Genomic DNA, 10,186 nt, shown 5'->3' with positions numbered 1-10,186 from the left:
ATCATTTTGACTTGAAATTCTGTATCATTTTTATTGTTTTCTTTTTATTTTCTTTAAAAAAGAAATTCTGTCAGCCAGGCATAATAGAGCATGCTTGGAAGGTTGAGGCAGGAGGATTATAATCAGTTCAAGGCCAGCCTGGACTACATGATGAGTTCAAGGCCAGCCTGAGCTACAAAGCGAGACCCTATCTCAAAAAAAAAAAAAAAAAAAAGTCATGTTGGGGTGGAGGGTATAGCTCATTGGTAAAGTACTGGCCTAGCTAGGTCTAATCCCCAGCATTACATACACACACACACACACACACACACACACACACACACAGAGAGGCAAGCATGCTGTAAGTGCTAACTATATGTGTCTTTATCAATTAAAAATAAATTTCAACTGAGTGCAGTGACACATGCCTATAATACCTACATTATGGGGCCGGGGAGATGACTCAGTGGAATAAATGCTTCCCTGGCAAGCACAAGGGCATGAGTTCAAACCCCGGTTCCGTCAAAAAATAAAAAATAAATAAAAATATTAATACCTACATTTTGGAGGCTGAGGCAAGAGGATTGTCATGATTTCTACCAACCTGGGCTACATATTGAGTTCAAGACCAGCCTGAAGTGCAAATAATAATAATAATAATAATAAGGGGCTGGGGAGATGGCTCAGTAGAATAAGCGCTTGCCTGGCAAGCGCAAAGGTCTGAGTTCAAATCCCTGGTTCCGCAAAAAAAAAATAATAATAATAATAATAACCCTTCTGCCACAGCAACCATTGAAGAACAGTAGCCATGGCCCTGTGCTATCCCATGGCCATGGGCCTCAGCAAGGGACACAAGGTAGCTAAGAATGTGAGCAAACAAAGTCACAGTAGCTGTCGCAGATGCCTCACCAAACACACCAAGTTAGTGCAGGACATGATCCAGGAAGTGTGTGGCTTCGCCCCCTATGAGCACCATGCCATGGAGCTGCTCACGGTGTCTAAGGACAAATGCCCCTCAAGTTCATCAAGAAAAGGGTGGGAACACACATCCACACCAAGAAGAAGCGTGAGGAGCTAAGTAATGTGCTGGCCGCCATGAGGAAGGCAGCTGCCAAGAAGGACTGAGCCCCTCTGGAATAAAGCTTTGCAGAATAATAATAATAATAATAAATTTTTAGAAGTTCCTGTCGGCTAAGAGGCACACAGGCATAAGATTGCAGAGCTGCTCTCAGCCTAGAAGCACAGCCACGGTGCTCGCCTGGAGAGAGGAACACAGACCCAGGGCTTGGGGCATGGAAGAGCATGGAGAGCTGGATGAGGTCTCCACAAGGGCCTGGAGCAGTAAGAACAGACCTTGGCCGGAGGCTTGGGAAAGGGCTGCTAAACAAGGTAAGAAGCCAGAGGCCCTGCCCACAGTGCCTGCGGCCTGGGAGCTCAGTGCCCTTCCCAGATCTGACCCCTGTCCAATTCTGAATTATTCATACTGTGAGCTATGAAAAGGTGGAGCTTCCGGGAGCTTTTGGATTTAGGGCTGGGTCTCTGGCTCCAATAGCGCTGCCTGGGATTGAGCCACTGGAGAGATTTGCCAGAGTGTTTGCAGCTGGCAGCCGTCCAGTCACCTTGGGCTACTGGGCTTCGATTTGTTTCAGTGTTTTGTTTTGTTTTGTTTTTTATTGAGGAATGTTATGTGCTCGGGAGAGTTCTCAGTTTTGCTGGGAATACAGAAGTGAACCCAATCAGGTCTCTGTCCTTGAGGAGTCACTGGATGGTAGAAGAGGCAGACATTTTAAAAAGACTGCCTCCTACAACACTCCACAGGGGTGGACCCCAAGACACCTTGTCCCATCTCAGCAACTCAGCAGAGGCCACTGCTCCTTCCCTCCAGCACAAATGGCTCTTAGCCAACAGGAACTTCTAAAATCTCATATCCATTACAGAACAGCACCCTTCTTGAAGTCTGGGAGGCACAGAACAACTTCTTACCAGCAGGTCTGTGTGGTGTCCCAACCTGGTCCCCCAGCTGGCAAGGTAGGTACAGTCTTCCAGCCACACCAGGGGATGACACCCATTCACAACCCTGGGCAGCACCTACAGCACGTCAGCACTGAACTCAGTGCTGATGGGTCAAAAAAGGAATCAGACACACAGCTCCTGCTCTCTGGGTGCAGAGACTGAGAGGTAAAAGGGCAGAAATTGGTTTGATTCTGCTGAGATGGGAAGCACAGAGCACCCCAAGAGGTATGTGGAAAGGGGACAATGATAGAAGCTTGAGCATCATCATCATCATTATTATTATTATTATTATTATTATTATTTTGTCAGAGTCTTTCTATGTAGTTTAGCCTGGCTTTGACCTCACTGTGTAGCCGAGGGTGGCCTCAAACACCCAGAAATCCTACTGCCTCAGTTTTCCCAGGTGTTGGTATCACAGATGTGCACCACCACACCTGGCCCAGAGGTTGAGGAATTTTATCAGGCATGTCATCCTTCTCTTTCTAGGTCCTTGCCTAAATGAAATGCTTTCAGATACATATCTTCATGGACAAGTTTCATGGAGAAGTTCATACTGGACATCTCTTTGTGGCTTTAATGGAGGGTGGGTAGGCCAAAGTCCTGCTATACCTTCCAGGGTGGACTTGAACTCATTATGTAGCCCAGGCTTCTACGGAATTTGTAATCCTCCTGTCTCAGTCTCCCCAGTGTGCCACCATGCCTGACTCCTATGTAGACATTTTTGAGTTTTGGAGACAATGCAGCCCTAGCTAGCCCCCATAGATTGTTAACATGTGTCTACCTCCAGCAAGTAGGCTGTTTTTTGTTGTTGTTGTTGTTGTTTTGGTGTGTGTGTGTGTGTGTGTGTGTGTGCGCGCGCTACTGGGGCTTGAACTCCAGGTCTTCACACTAAGCTATATACCAAGCCCTTTTGAACATTGTAATAGAGACAGTGTCTTCCTAGGTGTCACTCAGCTGGGCTCCAGGTTGTGGTGCTTCTCCTAGAGCTCTGGGATTGTAGGTGGGTGCCACCACGCTGGGGACCCTGGGCTTTCCAGGGCTGTCCCAACTGCTTGGACTCCTCCTCCCTAAAGCCCTGGCATGATTGGCACCATTTGTATCATCCAGGATTTATCTGAACAGTCACTTTCTCAGAGGCCTGTTTGACTATCTCCCTAAAGTAGCCCCTAACTTTAAGCCTTGTTTTGCTTTCTTTATAACATGTGTTACTTTGCCCTATCCATCTTGCTTGCTCCCCTTCCTTCCTTTCTTTCTTTTCATTCATTATTTTTTTTTTTGTTCAGTATTGAGGAGCATGCTACCACTAGGCCTCATCCCTAGTTCTTTCTATATATTTGTTTAATTGCCGCTACACTGGCCAAGCTGCCCAAGTAGCTGTGATAATCAGCCTGTGCCACCACACCCATCTCCTCTCTTTACCTATTGATTTTTCTTTCCCCTATGAGGATATAAGCTCCATGAGAGGGAAGCCCTCACTGTCACATCGCTATTTCATAGTGTACATGGTTGATGTTTTTCGCGGGGAGGGGCAGTACTGGAGTTTGAACCTAGGGTACATGCATGTTGGGCAGCTCCTCTCCCCAGCCGTGTTTATTTTTTTGAGTTATTTATTTATATCACATTTATTTTAGGTTTTCGTGTGTGTGTGTGTGTGTGTGTGTGTGTGTGTGTGTGTGTGTGTGCAGGGTCTCAATACACAGTCCAGACTCATCATGATCCTCCTGATTTCTGCCTCCCAAGTGCTGGGATTACAGGCGCGCGCCACCACGCCCGGACTCCATTGGCTCAGCGTGCCTGGGGGCGGGGCCCGTGAGACTTTCGGAGCCAGGTATCCTACCCTCGGCCCTGCGCTTACCTAAGCAAGTGCTTAGTCCGCTGAGCTATACTGCCGGCCCTTATTTATATCATATTTTGAAACAGGTTTAATTCTTTGGTAAGATCTAAATCACTAAATTGCCCAGGCTGGGCTTAAATTTTCCACCCCACTGCCTCAGCCCCCTGGGTAACTAAAATTACAGTTATGTACCACTGGTCCCAGGCCTAGTTTAATACATAGTTGTTAATAAATGAATGAGTGAATCCAGCGAGTGAGGACAGCACAGAAGAGACTTCATCCAAAGAATCTAGTATGTTCAAAGATCTGAAGTAGAGAGAAAAAAATAGGATGCTCAAGAAACCGTATATAATATTCAAAACAGTTGGTGGGAAGAGAGCTGGGGGTGCCTTGTCCAAAATAAGGCGGGAAGAGCCAGCTATGGTGGCGCACACCTGTAATCCCAACACACAGGCTAGGAAGGAGGATGGCTGCAATTTTGTTTTGTTTTTGGTTTTTTGTGGAACTGGGAATTGAACTCAGGCCCTTGTGCTTGCCAGGGAAGCGCTTATTCTACTGAGCCATCTCCCTGGCTCCTGTTTTTGTTTTTTTAAGACAGGGTCTAGTTAGGTAGTTTAGGCTTGCTTTGAACTCACTATGTAGTGAAGCTGGCCTTGAACTTGTGGTGATCCTCCTGCTTCAGCCTCCCAAGTGCTGGAATTACAGATGTGTGCCACCATGGCCAGCTGGACGGTTGCGAGTTTGAGGCCAACCCAGGTTACACGGTAAGTTCAAGACCAGCCTTAAACTACATGGCAAGACTTTGTCTCAAAAAACAAATGAACACAGCCTGGGAGATAGCTCAGCAACATAAGCACCTGCCTGGTGAGCATAAGGTCCTGAGTTCAATCCCTGGAACCAAAAAATAAGGTTTAAGAAGTATTTAGGAGAGATTATAAAGAATATTAGGTTCTAAACTCTCAAGTTCTAAGAGATGTCACTGGAGAATTTGTTTGTTTGTCTGTGACAGGTTCTCACCATGTACCCCCTGATGGCCTCAAACTTGCTGTGATCTGTCTGCCTCAGCCTCCTGAGTTCTGGGATTATAGACATGTACCACTGCACCCAGCCACTGGAGAGTTTTAAACTGGGGAAACTTAACCTAGTTTGCATTTGTCTTAGTCTATTTTCTGCTGTAGTATTCTATTCACAGACTAGTAAATTAGAAACAATAGAAGTTTACATGTTCTGTGAAGTCTAAGAGGAAAAGGCCACATGTCTATAATTTCAGCATTCTGAGGGAGTGAGATAGAAGAGTGAGATAGAGGAAATTCTAGCCAAGGTTGGGAAATTTATTGTTTTTTTTTTTGAGACAGGGTCTCACTGTGCAGTCCAAGCTGGCCTTGAGCTCACTATGTAATTTAGTTTGGCCTCAAACTCCAGACAATCCTCCTGCGTCAGCCTCCCAAGGACTAGGATTACAGATTTGCACCACCATACCCTGTAGCCTGAGCAATTTAGCAAGGCCATGTCCCAAAAACATATTTATATAGGGACAGGAATGTAGCTCCATGTCAAGGCCCAACACCACAAAAAGGAGGGGCTCACACCTGGCCATGGTTGTTTTGATTTGTCCTGACGTTAGGGAAGACACTGGATGGCCAGAGAGCACGTGGCAGAGAGAAGAGGAAAGGATGCTGCCCTTCTGCCCTCATAACTCAGTCTTGCAACAACAGCCTCTATTCTTCAGGAGGGTCAGATCTAATCAACCTAATGGCCTTCTTAAGATCCTTCCTCTCAATATGGTCACCATGGCAATTAAATGTCAAGTGTTTTGGAGCACTAGAAGAATTGGGGGAATTAGTATTGTTAAGTGGCCAGATTACTGAAAGCCATCTACACACTCACTACAATTCCCTTTAAAATACTAGTGACATTCTTCCCAGAAGTAGAATAACAGCCTCAAGTTCATATGGAAATAGAAGACCCAGATAGCCAGAGCAATCCTAAATGAAAAGAGCAGGAATGCAGGCATTACGGTATCTAATTTCAAATTATACCACAAAGCCATAGTAACAAAAATGGCATGGTGCTGGTACAAAAATAGCCGCCAGGACCAGTGGAACAGAATAGAGGACACAGCTATGTCTATCTGATTCTTGACAAAGGAGCCCAAAATGTGCATTAGAAAAAAGACAGCCTCTTTAACAAAGGATGGGGGGGTATGCATTAGGTAGAATAAGGAATCTATCTCTTACCCTATATAAAAGTCAGTGCAAAATGGATCAAAGGCCTAGGTATAAAAGCTGAAACTAACCAGGCGTGGTGGTACATGCCTATAATCCCAGCATTCAGGAGGTTGAGGCAGGAGGATCGTTGTGAGTTCAAGATCAGCCTGGGCTACAAAGTAAGCTCAAGGGTAGCCTGAAATGCACAGTGAGACCCTGTCTGAAAAAGAACCCCCCCCCCCAAAAAAAAAGGGCCGGGGAGATGACTCAGTAGAATAAGCTTTTGCCTGACAAGTGCAAGGACCTGAATTCAATCCCCGGCTTGGGAAAAAAAAAAAAAAGACAAACAAACAAATCTGAAACTTTAAAACTACTAGAAGAAAATATAAGGAAAGCACGTAAAGTCACGGGCTAGGCAAAGATTTCCTCAACAGGACTCTAGTAGCTCAGAAAATAGTAGCAAGAGGGCCGGGGAGATGGCTCAGTTGGATAAGCGCTTGACTGGCAAACGCAAGGATCTGAGTTCAATCCCCGGTTCTGCAAAAAAAAAAAAAAGAAAATAGTAGCAAGAATCAGCAAACTGGACTACATCAAATTAAAGTCTCCAAATAGCATGAGAAATGACCAAAAGATGGTCTGCAAAATGGAAGAAAATCCTTGCCAGGGGCTGGCGAGATGGCTCAGTGGTCTAAAGCACCTACTTAGAACAAGCTTAGCAAAGCACAGGAACCATGGTTCAATCCCCCAGCACCACATGCCAGCCAGCCCCGCCCCCTGGTGGGCTGAGCTGGCCACACACACACACACACACACACACTAAATAAATGTAAAAAAAAAAGAAGAGAAAAAGGTAAAAGCATAAAAAAAAAGAAAATCCTTGCCAGCTTCTCTTCCAATAAAGCATTAATACCTAATATATGTTAAAAAGCTAAAGCTTAGAGTGGATGGTGGCAAAAACCTATAACTCCAGAACCCTGGGAGGCTGAGGCAGGAGGATTGCAAGTTCAAGTCAGCCTGGTCAATCAATTTAGTGATTGATCAAGAACCTATCTTAAAAAATAAAAAAGAGGTTTGAGAATGCAACTCAGTGCAAAGGCCCTGGATTTATTTTACAGATACAGAGACAGATAGATACAGACTGACAGACAGAGACTGAGTGGCATCAGCACCACAAATTTGTGTGTGTGTGTGTGTGTGTGTGTGTGTGTGGCCAGCTCAGCCCACCAGGGGGCGGGGCTGGCAGGCATGTGGTGCTGGGGGATTGAACCACGGTCCCTGTGCTTTGCTAAGCTTGTTCTACATAGGTGCTTTAGACCACTGAGCCATCTCACCAGCCCTCACAAATAAATTTTAAAAAAAGAAAGAATGTTGGAGGAAAGATTTATCCCAGGTCTGTCGGTCTGTCTGTTGCAAATACTGATGTCACTCAGTCTCTGTCTGTCCGTCTGTGTCTATCTGTCTGTCTCTGTATCTGTATCTGTCTCTGTCTCTGTCTGTCTGTCTGTCTGTCTGTCTGTCTGTCTGTCTGTGTCTGTCTCTCTCTCTCTCTCTCTCTCTCTCTCTCTCTCTCTCTCTCTTTCTCTCTGGATTAAACCCTTGGTCCAGCACATGCTGTAGGCAAGTACTCTGCCACTGAACTACATCCCAGTCCTTTTACAATTTATTCTGAGACAGGGTCTTGCTAAGATGCCCAGGCTGAATTCAAACTTGAAATCCTGGGCTGACCAAATAGCTCAGAGGATTAAAGCACCTGCAAGCAGGTGCAGGGGCTGAGGTTCAATCACCAGGCCTGCCATGCCAGGCCCAGCCCCAGGCACACTGAGATGGCAATTGAGACTGGGCGTGGTGGCACACACCTATAATCCCAGCACTTGGGAGGTTGTCAACAGGTGGATCACTACAAGTCCAATCAGTAGTGAGACCCTGAACACCCTGTAGACCCTTCCCTAAAATAAAAAAATAAAAAAAATTGAAATCCTCCTGCCTCAGTATCCCACATAGCCGGGACTACAGGACTATATTCTATTGTCTTTTATTTTATTTTTTTTTAAATTTTATTTATTTATGTGTGTGTGTGTGTGTGTGTGTGTGTGTGTGGCCAGCTCAGCCCACCAGGCGGGGGGGCTGGCTGGCATGTGGTGCTGGGGGATTGAACCGCAGTCCCTTTGCTTTGCTAAGCTTGTTCTAAGTAGGTGTTTTAGACCACTGAGCCATCTCACCAGCCCTATCAATAAAACTTTTTTTTTTAATTTTATTTATTTATGTGTGTGTGTGGCCAGCTCAGCCCACCAGGCGGTGGGGCTGGCTGGCATGTGGTGCTGGGGGATTGAACCGCGGTCCCTTTGCTTTGCTAAGCTTGTTCTAAGTAGGTGCTTTAGACCACTGAGCCATCTCACCAGCCCTATCAATAAAACTTTTTTTTTTAATTTTATTTATTTATGTGTGTGTGTGGCCAGCTCAGCCCACCAGGCGGTGGGGCTGGCTGGCATGTGGTGCTGGGGGATTGAACCGCGGTCCCTGTGCTTTGCTAAGCTTGTTCTAAATAGGTGCTTTAGACCACTGAGCCATCTCACCAGCCCTATCAATAAAACTTTGAAAAAAAAATACTCTGTGGGGATTTTTTTCAATGGAGAGTAGACGTATGACTCATGCCTATAATCCCAGGACTCTGAGAGGCTGAGACAGGAACACTGCAAATTTGAGTTCAGACTGGACAACCTAGTTACTTAAAAAGATCCTACTGTGACATAAAATATAAGAAAGGACTAGTGATATAGCTCAGTGCAAGATCCTGGATCAAATTCTCAGTACCACCACTGAAACAGAGAGAGAGAGAGAGAGAGAGAGAGAGAGAGAGAGAGAGAGAGAGAGAGAGAGAGAACAAGTCTGGGCATTGTGGCACACAACTGTGATTCTAGCACATGGGAGGATGAAGCAGGAGGATCATCATGAGTCTGAGGCCAACCTAGCCTAAAGGGTAAGTTCAAAAGGCCAGTGAGATGGCTCAGTGGAATAAGTGCTTCCCTGGCAAGCTCAAGGGCCTGAGTTCAATCCCCGGTTCCAGAAAAAAAAAAAAAAGAGTGAGTTCAAGGCCAGCCTGCACTACATAGTGAGACCCTGTCTCAAAACAACAATAACAAAAAGATGTAAAGTCTGTGATATGAGGGAAAGGATTTGTTCCTCTTTGTCACTGCTCTATTCTGGTTGTTAACAGAACCATCTGGCACATGCCAGTGCTGGGACATACAGCTCAGGCCAGTGCTTGTCCAGCATGTGCAAAGCCCTGTCTGATCCCCTGCTTGGTGTACAGAAAGGGAGAAATAATTACCTTTCAAATGAATGGAAGAGTAAAATTCTAGCCTCCATAAGGGTGTTTGAAGCAAGACCAGAAGCAGGGCACTGAAAGTGGCCAAATCAGGAAAAAGAACAAGTGTGTGAAACTGGCCCGGCCTGAGACAAAGACAAAGCCTAAGGCTGAGCGCCCCCTGGGATCCTGGCACGTGGGAGGCCAAAGAGGGGATTGTGAGCTGGAGCACCACCCTCACCCTTAGTGAGGGTCCTTTCTAAACAACGGACCACAGCACAACAGGAGCCCAGGTTTCTGAAGCAAGCTCCACACAATGGCTCCCTCCCCAACCCCAGTGGAAGGGGATCTTGTATAATAAGTTTAACCCAATCAAGACAGTCCACTTCTTGACCACAATAGTCAATTCAGAATAAAAGACCTAAGAAGCTGCTCTGTTCTTCGTAAATAACTGCATGCTTTCATTCTGTTGTGTGAATGTATCACAATTAAGCCAGTAGACAGATGTGATAGTGCACTTTGGTCATTCCAGCCACTGGGGAGGCTGAGACAGGTGGATCCCTGCGAGTCTGAGGTACACATAGTGAGACCCTATCTAAAAAAAAAAAAAAAATTAGGCCAATGCCTCAATTATAGGAATATAGAGGACTTCCAGACTTCTGCTAGTAATGACACCATAAATAACTATATACATTAGTTCCCATAGGTGTGCTGTATATGAATCACAAATTCTCAGAAGTAGAATTCCCTAAGCCAAAAAAGTGTCTGCATTTATAATTTTCAAAAACACTACCAAATTGCCCACTGTTGAGTCTGTACCAACCAATTTATACTCCCTCCTGAAATATA

Source organism: Octodon degus, unplaced genomic scaffold (genome assembly GCF_000260255.1).
Source record: "Octodon degus isolate 3935 unplaced genomic scaffold, OctDeg1.0 scaffold00130, whole genome shotgun sequence".
In the NCBI taxonomy this organism is placed as follows: domain Eukaryota; kingdom Metazoa; phylum Chordata; class Mammalia; order Rodentia; family Octodontidae; genus Octodon; species Octodon degus.
Note: the sequence above shows the minus strand (reverse complement) of the source record.